Source organism: Phalacrocorax carbo, chromosome 13 (genome assembly GCF_963921805.1).
Source record: "Phalacrocorax carbo chromosome 13, bPhaCar2.1, whole genome shotgun sequence".
Lineage (NCBI taxonomy): Eukaryota > Metazoa > Chordata > Aves > Suliformes > Phalacrocoracidae > Phalacrocorax > Phalacrocorax carbo.
Window position 1 is genome coordinate 12,104,305 of NC_087525.1, and position 27,304 is coordinate 12,131,608.

General features: G+C 42.5%; 1 long non-coding RNA gene across 2 annotated transcripts; it reads right to left on the reverse strand.

Annotated features, from left to right (window-relative positions):
• Nucleotides 1-10,362: 10,362 nt before the first annotated feature.
• LOC135315613 (uncharacterized) lies at nucleotides 10,363-27,304 on the reverse strand. Of its 2 annotated transcripts, XR_010375098.1 has the most exons (6): nucleotides 25,559-27,304; nucleotides 23,137-23,275; nucleotides 22,818-22,972; nucleotides 19,389-20,281; nucleotides 15,745-15,813; nucleotides 10,363-13,450 (listed from the first exon to the last, which is right to left on the reverse strand). It is a non-coding gene; the product is annotated as an uncharacterized LOC135315613 (long non-coding RNA). The 2 variants fall into 2 exon arrangements; XR_010375097.1 differs by lacking the exon at nucleotides 19,389-20,281.

Consider the following 27,304-nt stretch of genomic DNA (forward strand, 5'->3'; position numbering starts at 1 on the left):
TGTTTACTATTCGGTATGAAAACAAATCTAGAAAGATCCAATATTTCCATTTCCAAAAGTTCTGGGTTTGGGTCACTGCTTAGCAATATCTGCCAGAGTTTGTTACTCAACCTGAATTTTTATAAAATAAAAGTTTAAATGTTGAAGGATGCTACAATAATGCAATGGATATTTTTGCAGACCACCCCTTCTGGCCACAGCTTGGGTGTACCGGTACCAGTGAAGCACGGTTATAACTGCTGGTTTGTGTGTTGTGAAGCTCCCTGGGATGCCCTGAGCCATGGAGGCTTCTCTTCCCCCAGCACAAACCCATACCCCAAACCGAAACCAGAACTTTCCAGGGCACAGGGGCCAGACACAAATCTAACACACACAAGCCCCTTCCAGCTCCTGCCCTCTTATTCTCTGAGCCTTCGAGAATCTTGGAAAAACCTGGGCCCAAACATGTTTGCTTTTCTTAGCCCTAGACCCCAATTTAAGGCTAAGAGTAGCAGTCTTCCTTAACCACGTATGGCTGACAAGAAATGGGCTTCCACCAGAACCGAGAGCTGCCCTTTTTCTGTTGCCACATCCCTGAGTATGGGAATCGCGGGCCCCACCAAGACAGCTATTCTTGAGACCAGTCCCAAAGCTCAACCTAAAATGTAGGCCAGACTAGAATTGGCAACAGATGCTGACACTAAAACAGCACATAAAATGCCACAGGACCACAGCCCCTCATGCTACGCAGCAATACCAATACGAGCTCAGGGTTTGCCCTGTTGAGGGGTGGGAGGAGGCCTGTTCACAGCCGGCAACGAGCAAGTGCCCCTGCTCGGTCACCAGCAAGCCGGCCGCGCTCACTGCCACCCGCGCTGGCAGGCTGAGCAGAGAGGGCAGAGACTGAGCTGGCACAGAGATAAATTTCTCTTTCTACATGGTGGGTGGCCCTTCCTCCTCAGGGCAATCACATTAGAGCTGCTTACCTGGGGAATGCCTGCTTGGAATATAAATGTAAGGTTTTCATGAGTTGCATTTCAATCAGTTTTCAGATGCTTACACACATTTGCAATTTAAAAATAGAGAGAAAAATAAAACTAGAGAAATAACAGAGCTTAAATTATCTTCCACTGTCCCGCTTTGCTTTATACTAACTATGTACAGTCTTTAGATTTTGCCTGCTTCCACCTGAGTTAAACCCCCTCTGCTCTAGGCTCTGGACAATATTGATAAGTAATCAAGTTCACATTCGTATAACAACAGCCCAAGCTACTCTTTTTCCTATGATCGCCCTCCAATTCTGGGTGCATACGACATTAAGCGTTACCTGGGAGAGGAATGTTCAGCTTTTTTTGTGTGAACATTTTTGTGTGTAAATAAATGCAACATAAAAAGCATTGCACGCTATATAAACCTCAGCATGTGTGTTAAGAGCCCAGATTACACTCTGGCCTCCCCTCTCTAAATCCCACGCTAAGAGGGGCTGTGGGAGTTACCATCCGTACCTGGAAGCGTTCCGCATAGAGCAATTCACACAGAATTGCTCGATGCAATAGCCACGGAGGAGCGAAGGGGAGCCACAGCCATTTTCAAGAACCTTTGCAAAACTCTCCCTATTCTAACACCTTTGAATGTGATAGGAAAGCTCTTATTTAGCTTTGAAAGCAAAGGAAGGGCAGCAGGGTGGGCCTGCGACATACACCGCAGGTAAGACAGGCACCCTAACAACCCTGCATTTGACATGGCTGTAACCACTGCTGGGCTGCTCCTTGCACACCAAAGGGTCAGTTCGCCAGCAAGTCCCACAGCATGGTGCAAGCAAGAATTTGCCCAAGCTGTTCCCCAAATATCTTAAGAGCAGCAGGACATGCTAAGGTAGAGTAAATGTAACAAATGCACGAGTTGCTTGGACATTTGCTCTCTGGCTGGGACCTTGGGGGGTTATAGTGCTTTTTGTTTCCGCAGAGCTGAGTCAGTAGAAGCAGCGAGTCGAGAGTTAAATGTGCAGTTCACACCACAAACAAAACAAAACAGGAACAAACCACTCTCCCCTGTCTAAACCACATCATTCCTCCCCCTGAAAATCTCCCCCAAAGGACTGAGAGATGATTTATACTTGGCCACATCATCACTCTCCACCAACTTCCATTACTACAGAGTACAAATGATGGCAAAAATCCAGGAACAGCTCTTGCTAACCATTTCAGACGACTGCTTTTGGTGGTGAAGAATTCTACGCAAGCCATCCTTTGCATTTTCCTAGCACAGCACCGTAGCTTCTGTCTGGCTGCTGAGAGATACTGTGGGAACTGCTGAGGGATCTGCAGGAAACTGAGCCAGCCTGATGGCAGGAGAGAAGTGCCTGAAGTCCCTCAGATGTCTTCACCATCCGTCACTATCTCTATGTCTTGAATTACCATCTACAAGAGGGAAGCAGGCTCACAATATGATTGCACAGTAGGAACAGCAGAAGAGCAACAGTCCCGTGTTTTTGGCGGTTAAATCTAATCAGAGACGCATGCTTTGAGCCCCTGGCCATGACCACCAAGCTCTGATCCTCCCCGTTGCCAGAACAAATATAAAAGAGTTCATGCATCTCTCCACAGCCCACTCCCATCGCTTGGGATATGCAAATTTTTTTAAATGACTTGGAATTTTTCATAGTCCTGTAAGAATCAGATGCAAGCCAATAAACACCCCTTTCTCCCTCTCACTGTGTTATGCTCTTGTTATTAATTGAATGAGTTTAACACTTTTACATCTGAAAGGAAAATTAGCTCATTACAGTTCCAACTCACGGGGAGTCTAAGTTCAGTTTTCATCTCTAGCACAGACAGCCTATAAGTAATCAGCCCAGGATCATTAAATTAACATTAAAATAATCAAAAGATAGTGATGTGATCATTAATGATCTTGGTCAAATTTATAAACGTCTCTCAGGTCAGTAATAGAAAGCTGAAAGCAATACTGTACTGTTTGGTTTGAACAGTTTAAAGAACACGAGTTGTAACTCAGGTGTCTACACACCCTTTTTTATATTGCAGCTCCACTGAGCAGCTGGGCTAAGCCTCAGCAGTATAGAGGAGAATGGTAAAACCCTGGATAGACCCACAGAATGGTTTGGGTTGGAAGGGACCTTCAGAGCCCATCTAGTCCAGCCCCCCTGCAGTGAGCAGGGACATCTTCAATAGATCAGGTCGCTCAGAGCCCCGTCCAACCTGACCCTCAATGTTTCCAGGGATGGGGCATCTCCCACCTCTCTGGGCAACCTGGGCCAGGGCTTCATCACCCTCATAGTAAAACATTTCTTCCTTATATCTTGTCTGATAAAACACATACCATGAAGAAAACTGGTAACTCAACTGATTCGGGAAGATACTGCCCACAAATAGAAGAAGAAAAACATTCCTCATTCATGGAAAGGAAAACCAAGATTTAGAGAGGTGACTACAAGCATCTGACCACAAGCATTATGTCAACTTGAGCCTTCTTGGAGTGTCTAAATTGGATAACAAGAAATGAAGCACCCAACACGTCTGGCTGCTTCCGAAATTTTGGGACAAAGTTTGGGCAAACAAATAATTAAAGCTTGCACACAAACTGCAGTTTCTTCAGGCAAGATGTAGCACATTATCTTCCTCCTTGACGCAGAAAATCTTGGCAAACGCCGTATAACCAGAAGGCTTAATTTCCTTTCAAGGGCTAGGTTTTCTGGTACTTGGTTACTTCTCAGTGTTGGAAGGCATTTTCCTGGCTTATTCGTCATTTTAAAAAATTGCATACACTTTTAGACTGTACGTGATTTACTTTTGTTCCCTTGTGTCTACAAATAAATTGAAGAGCTTATAAACCAAGATTCACACATTAAGATTAGCAACTTTTGTCTTGGGCTTTGACAAAATATCTTAATTATTAGGATCAGTAAAAATTTCTATTCATCAGCAGTTTTTCTAATACAGAAATCAGGTTTTGACCTTAAACATTTTCATCTTCTTCCTTTGAAAAATGTTCATCTTGCAGTAAAATTTTATTCTGATTTGAAATGTTTTCATTTTTAACATAAATATTGTGGTTAATATTATTCCACAAAGAAACTGAAAATTCCAGGGGGAATGCCAGGGAGAAAAACGCTGTATTCCATCCCTCTGTATTGATTCTTTCCGGAAGAACCTCCTGCTCCAGCCATTTGGGAGGAGTGAGCACGCTCTTTGTTGCAATGGAAGCAGCAGAGGAAAGAGAGAAGGGGGTGACTTCATTCAGAATAAGCAGGAAAGCCAGAGGAATCAAGATCACAAACCTTCTTCCAGCTCTGCAGTCTCCCATCCGTATCACACATGCCTCCCTCTGCACATACCCTCCCACCTCACAGCCTGATCTCATATCTGATCCAGAGCAAAGCTAGTCTCTGCCATCCTTCGGGATGACCTTTTGTCTCTTGGCGAGCACCTCCCCCATCGCCCCTCTGACGAAGTGCTGCCACAGCCTGGATGCACCTGGTCAAGCACGGTTACGCAGAAACCTCTGGCAGGAGGGCAGCGGCGCATGAGGTGTCACACAGCTTCCCTCCCCTAGACATCACATCACACTGTCAGACACTGATGGATTCCTGAATAAATTAACAGAAAGAAAATACGTCCCTGAATAATCATAGCTCTTCTGCTCCCAGCTGTTTTGGAGTAGTCCCACTGCTCAACACGGGATATGTACTCACATCTCTAGATGTATGTAACAGCCTCATGTCAGGCTTTAAATTTCTTTCAGGTTATTTTCTTGTACCCCATACACACTTGACATACAAAGCAATAAATATAGTAAGAAACTTCTCATGTTTTCCAACTAGACAGCAAGGCTTTCTAAGAGAACAGGTACACGATCATATACAGACACAATCTCATACCTCTGAAAATGCACTTTATAATCATAACCAAATCTGAGGGTGAGAGCTTTTTAAAAAAAAAATGAACCAAAACTGGAAGTCTACCTGCAGTAAGAACGGCTAACTGTGTTCACTCCCACTGCCATGAAAAGCTAGAAGGAACTCAGAAGTCTTGTTCCAGTAACCGCTAGCAAAGTGTTGTCGTGAGGTTACAAGACAGACCTTGAAGGAGGAATTACTCACTCAATTGTTTAATCATGCACAGACTGAGACCAAGTTTTGAAGGTGTGTACGGTCAGCATTTCACAAGGGACAAAATCATGTCAGATTTTCCCGTCCCTAACTCCTTAAATGGCCTGACATGGTTGAGTCAGACCAGAATCTTCTCTTGCTGGGGGAGTATTTTAAATGCCAAACTTCACACATATACCTAAATAAAACCCATTTTTGTTTTCTCTGGGCCCCAGTTCATTGGACTTCTGATAGCACTTCTGCTAAGCACAAACTGTGTGAAATGACTCACTGCACTGCCCAGGTAGCAGAGCAAACACTCCAAGGCAATGGTCTAGGAATAAGTACCCAGGGCTCCTTAGGACCAAAGTGGTCTTAAAAACTGAACAATGCCATTCTGTGTGGTCAGACAGCCCTGCTATTTTGCATACCACAATACATTTAATGCCATGCTACATTTTTATACAACACTGTCATGAGGGAACCACAGCCGTGATGTCCAAAGGAACTAAGAAATGATAACGGGAGGAAAACAGAGGGAGAGCAGACACCAAACATCTAGCAATTTTAGCATTTCCACAGTGACTTTCAAATAGATGTCAAAGTGCTTCCCAACAAACTGTGGTGGGTTTTTTTTGTTTTGCTTTTTTTTCCAGATAGGGAAAGAGGCAGTGCTTTCATCCCCTCAGAAAAAAACGCTAGCCTGCAAAACAAAAATCCCAGAGCACTTGCCTGCATGATTTATCATGAGTTATTGCCGGTTACTGTGGGCAGCAGCAGAGAAGGATTGGGGAATTCCTGGGAAAAAGAAGTAACTCCCCAAGTGCTTCATCTCAGATACGGCCCCTGCTGGTTGTAGTCTGCCAAAGAGTGTCTTACAGTGGTTGCAAAAACGGTGCTGCAGGTAACTGGGGAAAGGAGAACATTTGCCACAGCTGCTAAGTAATTAAAGTTCCTGCTAAGCCATTTTACTAGCTTAGAGGCTTTTAAAGGCCACTACAAAATTCATTTACAACTCAGTAACCTCGCTTCTTTGGAAGCTACATATCACTCATTTTGTTTTCACAGGGATAGAAAAAGAACAAATAGTCCCTAAAATATCCAGGTATGTTTAGAAAGCCTACATTCACTTCAGCTGCGTGATCTCTGACAGATGTGATGCCATGGAGCATGACGCAGATCTGTGTGAAGGATGCCATTTAGCAGCAGAGAGACAGTCCAAGTTACATATGGAAAAAATAGTATTGTTCATTGTTTTGCCTGTAAAAATTGTACACGTAACTCAGAGTTTGTGTGTGAATAACGAATGAATCAAGATTTTATAGTTTACTCGGTGTGGCTCAGAAAAATAGCAAGACTTGTCAAGGCAGAGCAAGGAAATGCTTGTGTTCTCCCCATAAATCTTCTGGCTGGCGTGCACGCCAGGAACATCCCTGTACACATGCCCTGCTTACAAGGCAGCAATATGGCTAGTTGAACCAGGGGATGTATGAAAATTAAACATGCTCCTTTCACTACCTTGTATAACCAAACTCAGCCGTTCGGTAGAAGAATGGCACGAACACGAAGTCTACAGGTGAACTAAACCCCTCACGAGAGATCAGCGCTAGACCACACCAGCACTTCAGCCACAGGGGCTGGTGCAGTCCCTGGATTTTACTCAGGTAAATACGTGGCACCGTGGTTGCACATGGGTGTTCATGTGATCTCTCTTGTCGGGAATGCAGGCGTGTGCCTTAACCATCCTCAGAAGGGAATCCCACAACTCGGCAGCTCTCAAACCAGACTAAGTGCCAAGGTACTTACCTTGTTAGGACCTGGGAGATCCAACTGGCCGGGGCATACTGCAGCGGTTGTCTTTGCTTGCTGTAACAAGCGGAAATCTGGGTACCCAGGCAGCCTTACAGCAAAGCAGTGCTTGTCCTTAACCTAGAAAAGAAGGTATATTTCAACAAATTTTCTATCTATAACAAGAGGCCTAAATACTCAGCTTTGAGGTAATTTACCTTACCTCAAATCCACGTGGGACTGTCCGTCTATTTCCACATACACTTTCCAGCAACTATGTCCTTTGCCTGGAGAGATTTCTACAGTCAATAGGCTTGTGTGTATGTTGGTTTTCAAAACAAGTAGTTTAATCTGGCTAGAGCCCAGATGTTGGCTCTTCATGCCTGCTAGCTCTACCTATGAGCACTGTGCCCTTACTGTCTCGTCCCACACCTTCAAGTACTTTATCTCAAAGTACTGTACTTATTTTATTTTACAACAACCTGTCAATAAAATAAATCAATAGAACTATATGGCAAGAATCTCAATGACAGATGTTAATTTAAGGAATTAATAAAATATCTGGGAACAGACTTCCACATCTGCTGAGATTACATGATCCAATGTAATGGCAGTGCAGGCTGAAATACAAATTAAATGACAAATATCCCTACTCACACTGTGACTTTAAGATGATTATATGGTGCCTTGAAACAGAGATGCTCAAATCCTGTAACTGAAATTGTCCTTGGTACAAAAAATAACGCCTGGAAACAACAAATGGAATGCAGCACCATTTTATACCACATCTTTTTGGCAATGTGCGCTCCAGTCAGTCTCATAGAGTCAAATTATAGTAGTCATTCATGGAGTCAAATTAAAGTAGTTTGGCACAAGGAGAAAAACTTGAGGAAACTCAGACAGCAGAAAAATTTCTCTGAGATAAGATCCCTCATAGACAAAGAACGGTGGGGGGCCATCACGTGAAGAGACAAAAGATGACTTTTCTGGTCAGTGAGAACAGCCAAAGAAGACAACTTGGCCTCAAAAATTTTAAAATCATGTCTAGGAGCAGAAGAAAGCATGGAAAGAAAGTTGGGGAAGCAAGTAGAGAGAGTGTTTTGTTCAATAGAAAAAGGTGCAAATAGGAATAGAAAAAGGTGCAAAGCACATTTTATAATAAAATTATGAAGAGCAGGTTGACTTCACTTCTCAGACTTAAGGGTCTGTTTTCAAAGCTGTTCAGTCTTGACTTAAATTGGTGGCAATCTAGGGGAGTTCCTTTCAAAGATCATCGAAGGTGGAGCTTACAAGGTTAAGGTCACCCATGCACATAGCGCTTTCCTAGACATAACTTCAGCTCAGATTTTCTTTTAATCTCGCTTTTCATCAACAACTCACCTGAAGATTTTTGCAGCAGAAAGCAGCAGTATTAGTATATATTTAACTAAGTCAAAGGATAACGCTGAATAGTTTAATCCTGGTATATTCAAACAACTGCAAGGTAAGAGCCCAGTGACAATTGCCAACATTTATTGTTTCCTAAGTAATGAAAAGTTAACAACTGGAAAGCCAGCGAGTCGAAAAGAATGTTTTAAAGAGGGACTTGTGGCCAACTGCTGCATTATCCCATCTCATTCAGAATCTCATTTTCAACCATCTCACTGTTTCTCTGATAACCTTTGTAAACAGATGGACGTCTTCACACTTTTTTTTTGTATGAAAACACCTTTCTTCCCAGGCATATTGATCTCTCAGGGAAAATTCTGGGATGCAAACAGGTTTTAGCATTGCTTAGTGAACGTGCCACACAGCTGGCACTGACCGTGCAACCATGCAACCAGAAGTTTTGTCTTGAGAACCCACTTAGCAAAGGCAGCGTTTTCCAGTGCACTTCAGTTTTGGGAGCTGATTTTAAAAGCATGCTAGAGAGATTTGATTTTCAGAGACCAGGCAAGCTGTATTGGCTACAGACTAACCAAACGCAGCCTCAGGAATGCATCTTTTCCCCACCCCGAGTTTGAGATCGGTGCTGATGACCAAACAACATCACACAACCCAGCAGAAACCCCCTCTTATTCACTAAGTTCTAAGTGCCATCTTACCTGTTAGGTGAGGGAAACCCTGCTGCTGTTTAGCTTTTGGACTTGGAGATCCTATTAGTCAGGGTACTTTAGGTGCTTTGACTGTGCTACACTTATCACAAATGCGTGTAGGCATTAATATAGTTAAGAGATTGTACAAGTGCCTAGTGGGCAGTTAATCACAACCATCCATTGAACCGGCATTTCTGTGTGCACTGAACTTTTGAATGCTTGGGCTTGAACGCCTCCTATATAAGCTTCAAATCATCACCCGTGAGCACCTGTGCTGTACTGCCAGCTGGGACTAACCAGCTCTTGAACTGACATCCTGGATGCAGTGTGAGTCTCTGACAGAAGCTGGGCTTGGTATGACAGCTTCTTGTGACTACAGAGATTCTTGCGATGGTGTCAGGCTGCAGAAGACAGACAAGTCATGTTCACTTTAGGATCTCTCATAGGCACACAATGACCTGATTTCTCTGATAATGCTTTCAGGGGCTGACCAGATGGCATTGTGACCGTAAGGCGCTTATCTTACAGCAAACCTCTGGCCTTAGCCACTCCCTTGTGGAGCATCAGCCTGAAAATGTGGAACTAAGTCATCATCATCGTCATCGTTGCCCCCCCGGCCACCTGAAGATATTCACAGTCCGCGCATCTGAAACACGCAAACAAACATTGGCCCAAAGTTTGAATGACGACTTGGACAAATCCATATCCAGACACTGAACTTTTCTAGCAGAGACTCCCATCACTGAGACTTTGAAAACACAAGTATTTTTGGGGACAGTCCTGCTCTAAGATCAAAAGACAAAGCACAACGAGACAGTTATGTGTTCAAAATTAATGCAGGTCATCCAATGGCTGCCGTAAATCTTGTAATACTGAAGGACTACTGGGAATGATAGACATACATGAATTGGAGTCAACACCCTAGCTCACATCGTTCAATGGGACTACGGAGCTTTCTTTGCTCCCCACCAGCAATTAAAAAAAATACTTGACTCCTGCAGAGAAATTAGCTGTGATGACGACAAATGCTGACATCTAGTAAGAACCGACTGATCTGAAGCAAAAAAAAAAAAAAGCCTGATGTGTACGGGGACTTTCCCCTCACCTTCAACGTGCAAGAGGAGAAAGTCATTGCTAAGCTTTGGACAAATTCTTCTCAGAACAAACTTCAGTAAAAAGTTTATATGAACCCAATCTGCCTTCACCATCTGGCAATACTTTGCTAAAGCTATTCATGAGAGGATAGTTAGGAACAATGTTGGACACAGTGGAATCAAGCAACAGATCTCCAGACTTCATCCAATGAACACTGAAGCCACGAGTCTTCCACTCAGTTTTAGCAAGCGTTATAATAATATATAAATCTACAGCAGGAAGTATTTATCCCTCCACTTTTATGTTTTACCTGAGTTTATTGTTTGAGACGATATTGTCCACACAGAATTTTAGTTTTCCTTGGCTAATGCAATCACAAGGAGTTGCCGCTGTAGTCCATTCTTTGGATAAACAGAACTTCTCCAGAGCTGAAATCCTAAATTTTTCAGCTACACCTGGGCCCTTGCATCGGTTGTGGGCCACACAGCCTAGAGGGCTGCAAAGCCAAGAGCAAAAGGCCGCATTACACCTTTTGGGATCATATTTTAAGTAGAGAATACATAATTTTATTTCTTCTACTACCCACTTTGAATGAAGAAGTCCTAAGACCTCCCTCTGTCCCAATACTTGCTGTCAGCAGGGATAACTTCTCTTGTGCCCCTGCACAATTCACAATCACAGTGCCAAATAAGACAGACTGATTTAGTATTAGCTGGTGGTATTAAGCTCTAAACAAAGTGAGGGGCCACCCGGCTCACTTAGTTGACAAGGTCAGACCAGGATCCAACATCTGTTCTGGCAGGCACAGAGATACTTCAGACACATCTTCATTGGAACTTAAAGGCTGTGCAATTTTCATGCCTGACAGCAGAATGCACACAAAAACACAAGATACAAACAAATGCTTTTGTCAGCTTGGACAAGCTAAATTTACTACTTTATATAAGCATACAGCTTGTGTACTTTGAAAAGCCACTGAACAAATATGTTTCTCCTCAGGTAATGCCAAACAAATATACACAGAAATAGAAGGAAAACAAAAAGAAGAACAGATGCCTGTAAATGAAGCCATAATTAGATGGTAGCTCTCTTCTACCACATGGGGAAAATAGCCTGGTACATAAGAGTCAAAGTCTGCTGAGGAATCACCTTCAGAGGCTGACACATGACAACATCCCAATACCTCTAGACGAGGCAAAAAAGCATGTTCGGGCAGCAGTCACAATCCATGCTGAAATAATTTGAGGATTCCTGCTTCAGTTTGTTCAGTCAAGACCAGGACCTCACACAAGTGACATTTTTAACTGGAATAGCCCTCAACCTTAGTTCCCCAGACTGGCCTCAACCTAAGTGAATAAAAATGAACTCAGGTGCACTGGATGACGTCTCTGCATCCCTCCAGAGACCCAGAGTAGTTCTCTAATTGTGGTAACGGTCTTTGGGGTTTATGTTTTTGCTATCAGGGAGAACATTTTGCCTGAAGGAGGATTGGAGAGCGTGGAGCCTACTGGTTGGAGGGTGTGGGGCAAAGAGAAAAAGCATACAGCATTTTTTGCATATAGAAGAAATGGGCTTAAGCTCACATTAGAGAACAGCATCTTCATACCTGTGAGCAACGCTTTACACAGAGCTGTAAACATATGTGGCCATATTTTACAGAGTAAAACCCTGCTGCAAACACATTTAGTACCAAAAATCCTTTTTACATTTACTTGTCATTTGTATTCTACAGATTCCTTCTGCGAGCTACAAAAGACAAAACAGAAATACAATAAGTTTGCCCAGTGATCAACAGCAGAACAATCAAACACAGCTCCTTCACCAACCTCCTGACTCAGATCTTATGAAAAGGACTGGCAGCTCCCTTATCCTTGATATAAAAACGCTATGCGTGGTCAGCTCTTCAAAAACATAAAGCTGAGAGTCAGATCTATCTAATCTCAAAACAAATAAAAAAACCAAGGTAATACCAAGCACACAGAAGACCCTGAAATAGGTTCAACTGTTCCGTACAATAGAAACATTGCCAATAAAAGAACACGGCCACATGCGAGTGCCCATAAACTTGACCCTTGGGAATTGCATTTGCCTGCGTGGGTTACAACAGGCCTCTGATTGTCCCCATTCAACTCCCTGAAATTCTGAAGGGTACCGAGACCGTTTCTGTTGTAGGAAAATTATGTTAAGGGAAACAGCAGTTCTATGAGTACTGAGGGAAAATTACTATTTGCAGTCTGCGATTTGCCCAACAGCAGAGAAGCTTTATACTCCTCATATTCACTAGCAGGAAAATCAAATTTATGAACATCCAAGTAATTCTGGTTTAAGGACTCATGCCAGCATATGCAGGGGACAGTTAGGAAAGGACAGAAGATACATGAGTGAAGACCCAATCGCTGCTAATGATGTCAACAGAGGGTGCTTCAGTTTCTCTGTTATTCAGCCTTTTGGTATTATTATTAGCGTTTATTTCAGGCTCCAGTAAGTTTTATTTATTAAGGTGATCGCATAACTCGGGTGCCTTAAAAGAACAGCTGCCTTCTGGCTTCAGGAGGAAGAGATTTAATCTGATTAGCCTTAACACATTTTCAGTATGCTGTTTAATAACCGCCTGATGATATTCTTCTAGGAAGTTAGAGAACAGGCCCCTTTACTTTTAAAGCCAGATTTAAACCCCTAGAGGAGATATTGAAAAGCTTACCACTGTACTTGAATCTAGTACTTTACTACTATTTTGACAACCTGCTTAACTAGTTTCTCAGCCCTTTTTAAATGATGAGCTCGCTCTCACATGCTAGAAATTCACTTCCAAGTGTATTTCAAGCACTGACAGCAAAGGCTGCAGGAAAAATCATCATATGGCTAGCTACACACAAAATCCTTTGGTCAATATAAAATAAATCATTCATAGAAAAGGTTAAATATGCATATATACCGATAACTAGAAACAATAACATCAGCCCTTTCTCACCTTTTAGGCATTCAAAAAATGCAAACCAAAGTGATGCAGCCAGCTCTTCAGCCAGCTCGCCTCTTCCTTTTGAGCACAAAATCCCTACTTGGTGCAGAGGAATATGCAAGTAACACACAGCCTGGTGGCAGCCAGACAGGTTTGCCGGACACCTTAGCTGCCAGGCTCACATTAACAAGATGAAGGAGCCTGAGTGAATGAATAAACAGTACTGACTGAAGCCTTTCCCAAACAAAAAGTAATATACACTCATGTCCTATCTGTGAAAGGAGGGCCCTCAACCAAATAAAGCGCTGGCAGGCAGATGCTTTTCACCCTGTTCTCAGCCTGCTCATTTTAACTGCGGAAGAGGTCCAGAAGCCATCGGCACGACTGGTGGAGGACAAGGCTTGCAGAATTTCCTTTTTATCGCTGGAGGTGCGTTGAAATTTGTACCTGTAAAACAAAGATGGAAAGGAGAGAAAATGGAGAGGTATTTAATTGCGAGTGTGAAGAATGGCACAAAACTTCAACATCTGAAGCTGAGGCATGTTTGGAGGGGCAGGCTTAGATAATCAGTGATCTGAAAATAAAAAGGAATGTGATGGCAATTTTTTTTCCCTCTTCATTAGATGGCTGTAGAGCACCCATTCCCAGCAGCTTTTTGCTCCCCTGTACCGAGGATGTACAATCACTGAAAGCATGATTGCTGTGGCTGGAAGTTTCCACAGGCAGATGGCATCTTCACAGACACAGGGGCAGTGCTCTCTCTCTCTCAAGAGCTCAAGTCCCACAATCAACACATTACACAATATCCTCCCCTTACTATTGTTACTGTGATATTACTAACTAAATATTATTACTATTATTATCACATTCACCATCTTTTCTGGAAAGAAGCCACAGCCTGACTTTGGCTTGAAACAGTTGCTTTCTGGGGCAGTAATCGGTTCTGATAGAAGAACAAAGTTCTAGGAAATTAGTGGCTCTGCTTCAAAAGAAGTAACCAGTATGGTTAAATCATCCCTCTCCTTGAGCCACACTGAGTCAGCCTCCGAGCAGCTTTGCAGCTTCCCCGAGGCGCATGCCCAGCACAAAGAACAGCGCAGATTAACACTGAGAAAGTCAGTCAGTGTGCTTTGCCTGCAGACTGTATAAAACAAGTACCCTTCCCCTAGAACAGACAACAACATGCACAAATCACACCAAAATCTCATAAAAGTGATACAAATCCAAGCCAACGTTGTACAATTCCAGTCCAGAACTGCATCTGAAACAAAACACCGTGTTTAGCTTTGGGCAGTTGCTGTGTTAGGCCTAAGCTTTTACATCTGCAGTAAGAGTCGAAACAGATTCATATCAAGCATTTCCATATAAGCAGATCTGTAACAGAGATAAGCAGTCATGTGCAGCAGCCAGGTGCGCCCTGTATGAAAGCAAATAACCACCAACGCTTGACCTAAAAAAGGTTTGGCTGCAGCTGGGGACAGGAGAGGGTTACCGTAAGCAGGCTGGAGCACCCAGAGGACCAGGGAAGGTTCTAACAGGGGACAAGCACTGATCACCAACTATTACAGGGTCTGCAACAGAGGAAGGCATTTCAGAATCCCTTTGTAGGAGATCCTTGTGGTGAATTTACAGGTTTTAATGGAGTGCTTCCTTTGTACTTCTTTCTCCCTCTCAGCACAGTACTTTCCATTGCCTGTGAGACCAGTATCACTGTATTTTACTCATGGGAAACAGCAGCCTGCTTATCAAAAGGAACATTCTTTTTGGAAGCACTTTTTATCAGAGAGATTTCATGCCTGTTGCATGAAAAAAAAGCTGGAAACGCCTGCTATTTTGTCAGCTACCAGAAGGTATCTCGGACTGAAAAGTAATAGCTATGCTCATTGCGTGAAATCTCAGCGCTGTAGAAAGGTTATCCAGGTAGGACACATGATCTGTCTCTGGCCAAGAGAGACAAATGCCACCTCCGTGCATTCAGCACTGCATTCTCCAATCCTTCTGGATGGGCTGGGAGCCCACTATTGTTGCTGTGGATCTTTTATAGCTGAAGTCCTCAGTTGCTACTACACCTGCCAATTAAATAAGAAAGGAGCCCCAAACAGCTATAAACCCCTGACCCACAGGCATAAATCTGCAATGTGTTCACTGCCCCGGATACCAGCGGCACTCTGCTTATAAAACAAAGCCCATGATTCAGCACTGGGAGACTGGAAAGGAAGGAAAGGCACCAGCTAAAGGAAAACTGCAGAGAAACGCAAGGATTTCCACCTAAGTTACCTAAATACAAAAAGGAATAAAGCATTTAGGGTACTTTATCAGCTGAATGAATTTGCTGGGAACTTCAAATTAGTAATTTTATGATGAAAAGATTAGAAGAGAGTAAATAAATAGGAAAGAGACTATTTTAGTTAAAATTCTGTACCTTTAAGGTTCAATAAAAGTTATAAGCTAGCCATTTTAATGAATTTAGAAACTTTAAGATTTAAATTGTTATTTTAAAGTGCATACCTAATCCTTTTATCCTAGACTTTTTCACGTGTTTATTTCTTCCCAATCCAAACACTCAATAAGTTGACTGGAAAAAGAACAACTTCTGAGACCAATTTCTTAGTGGTACAATGAAGATAATACTCACCTGCATGGAAAATTCTGTTAAGTTTGCAGATGGAAAAATATCTAAGTGCTGTGATTTATATATAGTGATTACCTAATTAATGTAATGAAACTGTAAATCTTATTACCTTTATGTGCTTTTTTGTTGAGTTTACGTAGTTTTGAGCAGCAGGGTTTTTTAGTCTTCTGACCTAAGGCTGAAAAATAATACATTACCAGTGGATACAGATAATGCAAATAGCTGTATACATGCACCAAAAGAGTTAGAGTCCACATCTGTTTTGATTACCGTACTTGCCATTGAAATCCTTGAACTGAGAGATCTGTGAAACAAAGGTTCATCATGACCGATTTTTACATCTGTGCACAGCTTTGTCCCTAGCATGGAACAGGAATTAATTTGTTCCTTTCCATCATTCCTAGTAGATGTGCCAGATACATTGTGAAGCAGTTTTACCCTTTGAAATGTCACACGTTGGCAGGCAATACAAGCAAGCTGTTTTAACCTAAGAGAGAGACTCTGCATTCTTTTTATAGTTACATCACTTAATGAAAATATAAAAGATTACCAAGAGGAAAAAAGAGTATCTCTGTGCCCACAAGCACAAGAGCATAAAATAAATTGCTCTGGACAGGCAAAGCCATTTAATCGTTCCCTCCCTACTAGACCTAAATAAGCGAGCTGTTGATTACACTTGACACCTTATACGCTGGACACATTAAACGGAGAGGAAAGGTTGACTCTGGAGCAGAAAGGACAGAGGTAGGTGATTTCTCATCAGCAAAATCTCACATATGCTCGATGTTTTTGGAAATCCCTGTGGCACAGCTCTACAGCCAAAGCTAGTGATGGTGGCTGCTCCAGCATCCAAGAGGTTTGAGGTGTCTTGTCACCATCACTTCATACTAAGGTAACAGGTTTTACATAAAAAGTACATTCATCTCACACACCCAGGCACTTCTACTTTCCTATGGGTGTGTTTGCAGACGAGGAACAGTGTCCTTTGCACACTTCCTCCCCACCTCCTGACCCAGTGAAGCACTAAACCCCTAGGATGCACATTAACAAAAACGGAACATTATTACAAGGTCCTGTGTGTATTCATTTGGGTTTTACTGGGTATTGCTGTCTCCTGTCCTCCCTGGACAGGCTTCTGCTAATGCTCCTGAAGACACATCTAGAAATTCTCCGACTCCCTTTGCACTGTTCCTTAAGTTTCCCTCAAGGGGCCCAGGAAGCCTGAATTAATAGTAGAAAATGCAAAGGGAGCAGAGGGTCTTCAGGTAACACAGCTCCGGCAAACAGCTCTACCACTCAGAACAGATGCCAGTAAATGAGAAAACTGGGCAGCTGACTTGACTCTGAAAGACGGCTTCCGCATGTTTCTCCACACTCATATTTACACATAAAGTGATTCTTATTAGGTTTCTAGAAAATATGAAGCATGACAAATCTTCTGCTCCTGACCTTTGGACTTTTAGCTTATTTGTTTTTCCTTATCTCATATTCATTCTTACATCCTGTGTAAAATAAGCACCATGGAACAATCATGGCGGGTCCCCGAGATTTACAGTATCAAACATCAAATCTGAGCAAGTAACTCTAGAAGTTACAGCTTTCAATTTAAAAATCCTACTAAATCTCCCTGAAAACCCAGAATGACATCTCCAGAGAAGCGGCTATAGACGGATGGAAAACACTGTATTTTTTAAGATTTAAATTGCTCTGTGAATTTGCACACTTTGGAACATTGCAAAATGGCATCTGGGTGCCACAAGGTAATACAGAATTAAAGTGTGGAATTTCAGTGGTGGTGGGGAAGTCAAGACTGATTGATGGTCAGAAGAGCTACTCTCCCTTGTTTCACTCTTCTATGAAGAACTTCTCATTTACTCTAGTTCTGGTGGCCTGACTGTTTCATATTCCCTTGTTTCAGAAGGGTAGAAACTTTTTCCATTAATGCGTTTCTCACTATGCAGAAAATATATTATTTTTATATTGGCAGAGGAGTTAGCTACTGGAAAAATATAACAGGATTTTTTTTCAGAGGAGCAGGTTTCAGAACACAGATTAGAGTAAAAATTAATCATGCTGTACTACATGCAACAGGCAGTAACAGAGAGGAAACGCTACTGTACAAACCAAAGCACTGATACGCAACCACATTCTGCAGCCTAAGCCCTTTCCTAAATTCATTGTCTTCTTTCCAGTTATCAAGCTGTTTGTTTTCTTTAATTAAAATCAGCAGAGTATAAGCATTTTGTATCACAAAAGGAAAGAATAGGAATAGAAAGGAGACAGTAATGTTAGAAGAATATACTGTACCTTCTGCAGTAAAGGCATTGAGGCACAAAAGAAAGACAAACAAAAAGCCACAAAGTGCCAGGAGCTTCATCCTTCCAACCAGTCACGAGATACCTTCAAGGAGGCTGAAGGAGCGTTCTGGTCTGCCTCCAGCACAACCTCACCTTTTTATAAGGTGGACTGAAAGGAATGCCATGTTCAGAATAGGTGGAGACTTGGCCTTTGTATTGCACTTCAAGGGATGAAAAGAGACAGCCCTTCCTATTACTAGAAGCAGTTTACTCAAAATCAGGCAGCAGTCAGCTGCATTAGAGTGTCCTACCAGTTAAAAAGGAGCACCTGGCTTTTGAGTATTAGAGTATACAGGGATGCTCTGATGGAGAGTGTTTGTCCTGTGGTTCACTGCAACCCTCTTAGGCGACCTCGTGTGCTCCTTTGCTTGCTTGGAAAGGCAGAGAGCACAGCCAAAATGAAGCTGTGTGGACAGTGGACTGGAACTGAAAAGGTAAACCAAACCCAGAGTGTATCAAAGCAATTGCCAGTGTATTGTTAACATAATTAACAAGACAGCTGGTTAAGCAGCAGATTACTGAGTTTATTATTAACTTCTCAGTATCTATTATATCTGGATAATTAAGTCTGTTACAGATTCCAGTTAACAATCAAGATTAAGAAGTCCATTAAATTCAGAGTATCAAGGTTCAGAGAGCATGCATTAAAAAAAAAAAAAGTACTTCAAGCAGGGATCAACTGCAGAGCTGAGTTTCTTAAATAAGGCAAAAGTTGAGGTTTGAAAGCATCAGATTCTTACAGATTATTCTGGTAAGATGTGGGTCTCAAATATCAGAATATGCTACGAGCTATGTAGCCCTAAAAGCTGGCAGTGGTACCTGCAAGCTGCTCGGGCTTGGAATTGCAGCAGGACAGGAGGCTTCACTCTGTACACATACGTTGCCCTCTCCCCTCCAGCCCCAAACTTCAAAGGTTTCATATTTCAGGTTTTGGATTTGGCTTGTTTCTTGCACCAGATCAGCAGCCTTCCAAACTGGGTCACCCCTGTATCTACCAGTTTTACCCCAAAAAGCTTCTTTCTCCATTCCTACCTAGCAATATCCAAATATTGCGAAGATTGCTAATGCCCAACAGCCTTCTTTTTCTTCCCAAGGCTGATATTGGCAAGGCTTTAGGATCAAATCACTAACACTGCTTGCTACAGATCGCAGTATCTTCCAAGTGCTTTACGAACAGCCCTGCCTCATAACTGGCACACCTCAATCATTTGTGCCGGGAAAGGTCATGGAGCAGATCATCTTGAATACCATTATGCAGCACATGCAGGGCAACCAGGGGATCGGGCTCAGCCAGCATGGGTTTATGAAAGGGAGGTCCTGCCTCACTAACCTGGTCTCCTTCTATGATAAGGTGACCCGTGTAGTGGATGGGGGGGAGGCTGTGGACATTGCCTACCTGGACTTCAGTAAAGCCTTTGACGCTGTCTCCCACAGCATTCTCCTGGAGAAGCTGGCTGCTCACGGCTTGGACGAGTGCACTCTGCGCTGGGTTAAAAACTGGCTGGATGGCCGAGCCCAGAGGGTGGTGGTGAATGGAGTCACATCCAGTTGGCGGCTGGTCACGAGTGGTGTTCCCCAGGGCTCAGTGTTGGGGCCGGTCCTGTTCAGTAGCTTCACTGATGATCTGGATGAGGGGATTGAGCGCACCCTCAGTGAGTTTGCAGATGGCACCAAGCTGGGTGGAAGTGCCGATCTGCTGGAGGGCAGGAAGGCCCTACAGAGGGACCTGGACAGGCTGGGTCACCCCACCTCGAGTACTGTGTGCAGTTTTGGGCCTCTCACTACAAGGAGGACATCGAGGTGCTGGAGCGTGTCCAGAGAAGTGCAGCGAATTTGGTGAAGGGTCTAGAGAACAAGTCTTATGAGGAGCGGCTGAGGGAGCTGGGGTTGTTTAGTCTGGAGAAGAGGAGGCTGAGGGGAGACCTTATTGCTCTCTACAACTACCTGAAAGGAGGTTGTAGCGAGGCAGGGGGTCGGTCTCTTCTCCCTAGTAGCAAGCGATAGGACGAGAGGAAATGGCCTCAAGCTGCGCCAGGGGAAGGTTAGTTGGATATTAGGAAAATCTTCTTCACTGAAAGGGTTGTCAAACACTGGAACAGGCTGTCCAGGGAGGTGGTGGAGTCTCCATCCCTGGAGGCATTTAAAAGAAGGGTAGACGTGGTGCTTGAGGATGTGGTTCAGTGGTGGGCTTGGCAGTGATAGGTTAGCAGTTGGACTCAATGACCTTAAGGGTCTTTTCCAACCTTAACGCTTCTATGATTCAAACTCCCGTCCTACCTGGCAGCAAAGCTGAGGATGAGAGGGGGCATGGGGAAGAAAATGAGATTTTAGATAGGACATCTTACTTGACAGACTATTTGCATTCTTCCACATATTAAGTCAAATTTTATTAATTAAATAGAAGAGCAGCAGGCTAGATGGTAATTCATTGTCAGCAAAGCTACTACAAAACACAAGAAGGAAAGGTACAGGCGGGCAAGTCACGCTGAAGATCTAGCACAGCACATAGCCGTTGCAACTATCTCCTTACTGGTGACTCAAAAGGACAGAAACAAGACAGTTTTCTGTCATTTTTGTCACATCTTTTATTTCAAAATATCCAGTGAGAGTTTTTGAGCAGTGACAATCTCACTGCATATACCAGGTATCTGCAGAGAGCAGAGAACAAGTAGACGTGATTTTTTTTCAACCAGCCTAAATTGAGCATGTAAAACAGAGCTGGAAAATTGCATGGGCTAGACAGCATACTCTCTAAGGTTTGCTGAAGATCTGAAATGTCAATAAGGCGCATGAAAGGATCGGTAGGAGAGTCATTTTTCTGCACCATTCAGTCAGGCTGTCTGAAAAGCGCTAGCGCTGGGGCAAGTGCGTATCTCACTTAGTGACTACAGCATTTTATCTCCATTACACTTCCTGCGAAAGTTCCAGGCAAGCTCACGTACACATGATGACATTGCACAACACAGGACAATAATCATCATAACAAAGGGAGTCCAGATATAAGCAATTACTAGAGATTCTCAGTATGCCTCTGATAATCAAGAAAGTAAAACCCAATATATGCCTAATTTCACAGAACTCAACCCACTGCACTTTAAATCTTGGAGCCTTTAATCGTTCTACGTATTTAAGCCTCTGAAAACCTAGGAAATTACAATGTCCTAACATTTTGTCGTCTTAAAGTCAGTGAGGCTTTTTTCACCAAGTTGACTCCAAGCCAGATTCTCCACTATGTTTTTGGTGGGGGTTATAGGGATTGTTTGGTTTTTGTTTTGGCTTTTTTTTTTTTTTTTGTTAAGAATCCCAGGTCTTACTGAAATGCCTGGGAAAGATGGGGCAACAAGGGATGCACGTGTGGAGCCTGAAAGCAAGAAATAAAATAACATGTTATTTCCTCCATAATGCATTTTAAGATGTATCTCTACACATGCTTCTAGTTGAATTAATTCAGCCTTTTTACAGACAAAAATTGTACACTGAACATGATTGAACGATTTTTTCCAAAAGCTGTATTGCTTTTGCTTTCCTGGAGGAAAAAGAAAGGAAAGGTCTTGCTTTACTAATAAGTCAATTTTGTGACTTAGCATAACCGTATATAGGTAGCAACCATGTGAACAGAATGTTTTAATGGTAACCCATTAAAAAAAATCCCTGGTTTGTAATCAAAAGACATAGTCTTTCTAAAAATAAATGGTTAAAGCTCTCATGCAAAAAAAATCTTGTTACTTATTCTGACCGTTTTAAAGCTTTTTACTCTGCAAAACAGTTTTAATTTCACTGGTTTTAAGGTGGTTATTTCTCAAACTTACACTCAAGGTCTTCTCATGCTTCTCTTAAAGAACTACCATCTCTCCCCCCTCCCGCCCTGAATGACTCTGCTGATATTAGGATACCTTTGCTGATAACAGAAAAATAAAAAAGAGAAATCACATCACGGGGTGTATCTCTGCTCTGCCTCTTAAAATGGCTTTCTTCCTTAAACATAAAGGCCAACTCAAAATGAAAAAAATCTTATTAAAGGCACACATTAACTCAAACCTACTAAGACTGTGTACCCAAAGATTTTTTCATGTATTTTTAGCATTGAATAAAACCATCACCTTTCTCTTCTGGAGTGCACAGTAAGAAATAAAAAGTGAATACAGAAGAGGAAGGTAGCCAGGTACGATCACATCACATGATGGCTACTGTCATTTCCAGCTATGTTCGTTTAATGAAATTGGAAAAGTGCTGGAACATTAAATGCACTACAGCTGCTGCCAACACCTGCCTCAAAAAAGAAATGTTTTTCTTCTGAAATATTTACCACAGAATATTGGCCCCAGGAGTGTTCACAAAGACTTATTTAACTAAACAACTGCACTGTAACTTTACCATTCACTCAATGCAAGAAAACACGTGCTACTTGGATGCCCCGTTTGTTTTCTGCTTGGAAGAGGCAGGCTGCTACTCGGTCTCTTCAGTTACAATCCAAGCCTTCCAGCTACTGTGATGGGAAATGAGGCAAACCTGTACACTTATCGCTGCACGCCCAACTACCCCACAGAGGGGAAACGGAGCAGGTGGTGGGAAGCTCTGCTCTTTGCCCAGGGGCACGGTTTTAAATGGTTTACGCTTCTGCCTTTCAGCCTGCTCTTGTACTTCTCATTCTGAGTTTGCAGAAGCCAAACCAATCAATTGTTTAAAAGCTATTGTGCCAAAAAGAGCACAAGCGACTTTGCCAGATGAGCCTGAAGCATTGCCCACAAACCTCCAAGTCTGCTTGCTACCAAGGGAGGCTGCCACTATCTCCACAGCTTTGGTCGAGCGAATAGAAAGGTGGTACCTGCAAAGTGTTTTTGGAGCTCAGGTCAGAGAGGATCAGTGATCGCTACTGCAGAGCGTGGCAAAACAGCCAATTTCTGGATGTCCTCTTCTCCAACATGTACAGCATCTGCAGCCTAGATACTCTCATCCGTTCTGCTGAAGACACATCACCTTCTATAAGAGAAACTATCCTTAGTCTTACGTTCTTTAATTCTTAAGCTTTATTTCACATCATCTGCCTATAGCCTTTGCTGTTGCTGACTGCCTGTGTCCCCTACTTAGCATGTTTGTGCCAGTACTTGCGCTCATTCAGGTTCGCTTTTAAAATAACTCCTCACCTAGTGTTAGTAGTCACCTTCGGTTGCTGTCCTTGAGTCTGTTCTCTTTTCATACCTTTCTTCCCTTCTGCCACTTCCATGCCTTTTTCTCTCTCTGTCATCCAGTTCTGCCCCAGTGCCCTTCCTCCTTTATTATGACCTGGATATAGGTGAAGAATATTTTTTTATTGCAAGTGTTAACTGATTTCCCCACACACACTCTTAAGCTTCCCCCCCCCCCCCAAGGCATGAGTTTGTTTTTCAGCAGAAATATTTTGACTTCTCAATAAGATACAAGTGCATGAAAACCTGAGTGTTATTTTTTTATGAATCAGTATCAAATCATACACATGCTCAGACTCTACCATCATTCCTCATGGGAGAGAAACTTAAAGCATAGAACTTCCCACTCATCACATGGGCTAAATTCAGGATAATCTCACATAATATGTTGTGGCTAGAAACCTGCTGATGCATACACCAAGCTGAGACAAGCTAGCTTTTGAAATCTTGTGAGAATTGGGAGCTCTCCATCGAGAGTCAGAAAAGTTTCTCTCACCATCAGCAGTCTCCCCACCGAGCCGATGCCGCTCCTGCCGGCTGCTGGGAAGCCCACACCCTCCCCGGCCGCAGCAGCAGCCCTGTTTCGGTTTCACAGCACGCCCTTGCTACCTGGCCTGTTCATCACAGCACTCCCCTTGCTGTAGCCACATCAATTCCCATCAACAGCCTTCCTGACACCCATACATTTGGAGACTACTTCCCCATCCCTCCTCACGACTGCAGTTTTCCATTCCTTTCCTTTCTTGTATAAGCAAGCCCTGTGTTCTGCATACACCAACAAATACATCCACATACTTCAGTGACATGCCTAATTATGGCTGGAAGGCCAAAAGTGGCGCAAGTGAATGTGGGGTTTGGTTTATTTGTTGTTTTTCTGTGCTGCCTACTCAAGTGTTTGTTAAAATCCCCTGCTTTACAAGGGGACTTTTAGTATGATAAATATATTAAGGAAACACTACAGCTATGGCAAAAGTTGACCCTATAATTAAATTAGCATCTCACAGACTGGGACTACAATAAACTGTAGTATGTCTCCATGCACTATGGAAGACATCAATTTAAAGTGCTTCAAATAATCAATTTTAAGTGATTATTTAAAAAATATCACAACACCCACTTTTATTCTTGTATCACACTGGTACACATTTGTTATTTACCTAAGGGAAAGTTCAAAGTTGGCTGATATAACCATAATGGTCGCATCAATTTTTACAAAATACAGCCTTTGCCTACAAGGCACTACTACTTTCTGCACACCCGAAGGAGGTACAAACACTTTTCACATTCATAGAGCTCAGTACATGCATATTCTGCTTTCAGTATTCATCACCTTAATGCACAGATTCACCTACTAGAGAATTAGGCGAGTTTTTAATTTGTGATTTTTTGCAAGGCTCTTGCCTATACAGCTGACAGTCTTTCAATTTTCCTGGAATTCATGAATTCCTTGCTGTTGTAGTAGGATGAGTTAATCTTTGATGACACCAGCTCTATCCTTCCTTCCTCCCTCCGTCACTAAGATCCTATGGAGGCGTTGGTTATCCATTACCTAGGCTAGGATACACACCTGCTTATACCACAAGGGCTGATTTTCCTTCCTTCCAATATTTATCCCTGCTGCTCCTTCGTAAGTCACAGTATAGCGGTAGCAGAGGGGTCTTTACCAGAGCTCTTGCTCTGCCTTATGCCCTTGGCTACGTCGTGTTCTTTCGCAAAGGGCACGCATTCAGCTGGCTATCAGACACACCCACCTAGTGCTGTAACTGCTGTTCTTGAAAGCATGGTCAGCTCATTTCTCATGCTTGCTAATTTTCCATTTCCTTTCTTTTCAGCACTACAGCCAGTGCTTCTGTGTTGTTACTTATGTATATAGGAAGGTCGGCTGGCATACCTAATTATGACCATAAAACTCGGTGGGATTTTTTGCAGGTCTAGACATGACTCAGTGACATGTAAACTGAATATGGATAAAAATTCCCCACCTTTTACAGGAATTCCTTACTTTGTTATGTATGCCAAAGAACATTAAAGACAAAGTATATGTTTATCCCACAATTAAACTAAAATCCGATCCTAGATATTGACTACAGAGCATGTTTGTAAGGATTTCCATGTTTCGAGCAACTGTATTCTAAATCATGATCTAAATAAGTAACTGCATAATTTTTAATAATTTACTTCAACTCTTAACAAGCATATAAATCATTTATTTTCTTAAGAAAGTGTTCTTCACAGTCAGCTGGTATAAGCGAGAAGCCCAGGCCTGACTCATGTACATATTTTCCAGTTTGCACAGCAGAATACAAGATGAAATTAAGATCTCACCTTAGGAAAACATTTAAAGTAATTAGCTCTGCAATTTTCATTGAGCTTGCCCTACCTCTAACACTGCTGGAAGCTGCGAGGTTAACGTGGGCTGGCCTTCATGAAACCAATATAATTGTGCACCTATGAAAAAAAAATAACACTTGACATGCCTGGTGCCTTTATACAACTTATATTGCACTCCAAAAAGACAAAGATGATTCCTCCCTATTTATGCTGACATTAAAGAGCAGGACAATTTTGTTTAACTCTGCAATATTTGAAGAGGATTTGGTAAGGCAGCTTATTTTTCCTTTGATAAATCAGCTTCAGTTTATAGCAAATTTAGAATTTAGAAATGGCTGCCATAAATTCACTTCAAATTTTGAAATGGACTCATTTAGGAAAAAAAAAAAGCATTTGAGTAACCCTCCCACATAGTAGTTAAGAACTGGATGTTTATTTCAACATTCAACCGTCTCCGTGACCTTTAGTCATCGTAGTGGGCTATGATGTGGAGACAGGCTCTTACAAGGCAGGAGGCGCAGTACACCATTCCGTGGCAAGCCCCAGTGAGGATGGCTGTCCAGACCTGTGAGCTGGCACTGGAAGGCCAGCCGCGACACAGGCGAGTAACCTGCTGGCACAAGGCTGAGATCAGTCACTAACCCCGCATTCAGCCACCCCCATTTTACCTAGCAAGAACAGCCTCTGAACACAAGCATAGCACAGAACTGACACACTCTAGAAACACAAATGTCTCATTCGCACATACCCGGCATGTCTCAGAGTGATGACTTTTAGATCTAACAAATGCTCCTTTGCCAATGATGAACTGGAATGGGTTCAGGAAGACATGTTGTCTTTAATTCCTTCACTCAGTTTTGACACCATTTGGTCTGCTCTTGCAGACATCATTAAGCTTCTGAACAAGTCTTTAGCACTACTGTAAGGTAATTCTTTTTACTAACTTGTACACAGGACCTAAGCTTTAACTGAAAGATAGTGGGCTTTCTTATTTTGTATGAATAAGCAATCTTGTAATATATTATTTATTTATTCCCACTTCTTACTAATGGTCCTAACACCAAAAAGAGTTACTGGAAATCTGTTTTTTAATCACCTCATAGCATGACATCATCATCATCTTGGAAACTGAGTTGGCCAAAAAGGAATTTGCTGGGGGGGTGGGGGGTGGGAAAGAGCTTCTGATTACTATCAGGGGAAAAAAAAAAAAAAAAGACTGTTTAACTGAAAAATCCAAGATTAAATATAACTTCCATGGAAAATACTAGTTAGACATTTCCATGCACTGTACAGTGGTCTAGGTGTCTACAGAAGTACTGGACGACTTCTTAGACACTAACTCGCCACCACTGCAATGGTGAGACAGCAGAGGCATGATAATTTACTTGTATCAAGGTAATGGCTTTTGAGTTATAGGTCTTCATTTACTGAGCGCAAGCCTAAAAATCACTGCACCATCTCGCCTAGACTGGACACAGGAGGTACACATCTACCATCACTACCAACTCACTGTATTCCTGATTGCAGTGATGGTCTGTCCAGAGATGAAGGTCACTTTTTCCTCCTAAGCAGTACAATACATCCTCATCCATCACCATCTTTTTGTAGAAAGATGACGCCACAAGTAAAAAAAAAAAACCCACAACACCCCCCACCAAAAAAAGCAAACCAAAACCCCAAACAAAATCAAAACCAACCACAAACCTAGCTGCAAAACCAAACAAGAACAACTGCATTTCAAAGCAATACATCCCTTCAGGATTTCTGAAGAACTTGCAAGAGCAAGAGTAACTTA